Genomic DNA, 1,852 nt, shown 5'->3' with positions numbered 1-1,852 from the left:
CAGCCTGAGGCACTGGGACCTTGTTCTTTTCTTCAGCAGGTATACTTCTGGTGTTCCTCTTGGGCTTACTGGGCTTCTGAGCTGGAGCTTTGGGAGCTATCTTGGGCTTTGATGGAGTAGCCCCTGACTTTATAGCATCTCCCATAAGCTTCTGAGCTTTGGGTGCCAGTGCAGCATCCTCTTCCTCTTCTTCAGAGGGATCTCTCATCATGGAGGGCTTGCCAATGACTCTGGAAATGGTCTTCTTGACCCTCCCCTTCCTTTTCTTGCATTCTCCCCTTCTTTGGGTTCAAGAGTGAACTCCATTATCTCTTGAGTAGAGGCTATGGCCTTAGACATAGGAATTCTCTTTGCTGGAGCCTTCTTATTCATTCCTGGCTTAACTGTAGCAGCTGTGCCATACTCCTTTTTCAGCACCTTCTTCTTGGAGCTTACTTCCTCCTCAGTGGCAACATAATCCTCATCCTCAGATTCTGAGGTTATCTCCTTCCTAGATCTGGTGGCTGTCTTTGGCAAGTTGTTGGGAGTGCTCCTGCTGCAATCATCAGAAGTGCTCGAGGGATCTGAACCCTCACTCAGCTGCACATGTTCCTCAGACCTGTTTTGACTGTCACTCTGATCAGATATCTCTGCAAACTCACTGACATTAGACCCTATGAAAAGATGTAGATGAGATAGAGTGGATGAGCATCACAAAGTGAAGAGGTTTTGCAAAACAGATGACTTAAAAACTTAGTTTTAGTTCTCCACAGAAAGCATTTCGGAGCTACCGATTTGTAAACTCGGTGATACCGAAGCAGCTTTTGGAACCTAAACTAGTGAACTTGGTCAGACCGAGTCACAGTTCGGTGGCACCGAGACTGCTAGAGTTCCACAGAGAATCGAACTCAGTCACACCGATTTGCAGTTTTCGGTCAGACCAAAAATTGCAAGTGCTATGGCCTAAGCCAAATCGGTGAGACCGATTTCTACAACTCGGTCGGTCCGAGATGAGTTCGGCGGAGACCTAACCCTAAATTTTAAAATCAAATCTAACCTAAAGGATGTTTTCAGTGGATAGAGTGTTTGCATACGTGGTAAAGATCATGGCAAAACAATGTGCTATGAATCAAAGGTAAAAGAATAGCACAAGGGTCGAACCCATACCCTAGTTCGGCGGGAGTTCGCTACAGCGACAACGGTGGAGAACATTTCCGTTGACGGCGATGGAAACCAGCGGCGGGAGGTCACTGGCGGTGAGGAGACGATCCGGAGACCCGAGGAGGCAGAGCAGGACACACACGCGGGCTGATGAGTTTGAAGAAATTTCCAAAATCTCACACGTGGGTATATATATCCCGACCCTATCGGTGTGACCGAGTGCAACAACTCGGTGGCACCGAGATGCAGAATCGCACGCGGTTACTGCAACTCGGTGTGACCGAAAAGTTCAAATCGGTTGCACCGAGATTGAAAACCTAGATCAACTTAGTGATCTCGGTGTGACCAAAATAGATGAATCCGTCATACCTAAATGCACAGAGAGGTTTTGGAAGTTTAAGTCTATGACGAATCGGGGACTCCGAGTGCTCCTCACACAGAGTGGTTCGAATCTGACTTGATCAAACTTTGTGATGTAGCATGAATAGAGTTTGAGACGAGAAAAGCATAGATAGCTAGAGGAAGTCCTTAGGCATTCTTGTCCATCCATTTGGCAAAAGAGAAAAATCCAAACAATCAAGGCAACAAATGGATGTCCTCGAATGAGTAAAATATGCAACCAACATGCTCACACAATAAGATGGCAAATGAAATATGTGGCAAAGCATGCACAATCACTCTAGCATCTATCAAGCAATTTGGCGATGAATAG

This window comes from Triticum urartu, chromosome 1A (genome assembly GCF_056163025.1).
Source record: "Triticum urartu cultivar PI428250 chromosome 1A, HENAU_Tu73, whole genome shotgun sequence".
Lineage (NCBI taxonomy): Eukaryota > Viridiplantae > Streptophyta > Magnoliopsida > Poales > Poaceae > Triticum > Triticum urartu.
This window is presented reverse-complemented; position numbering follows the sequence as displayed.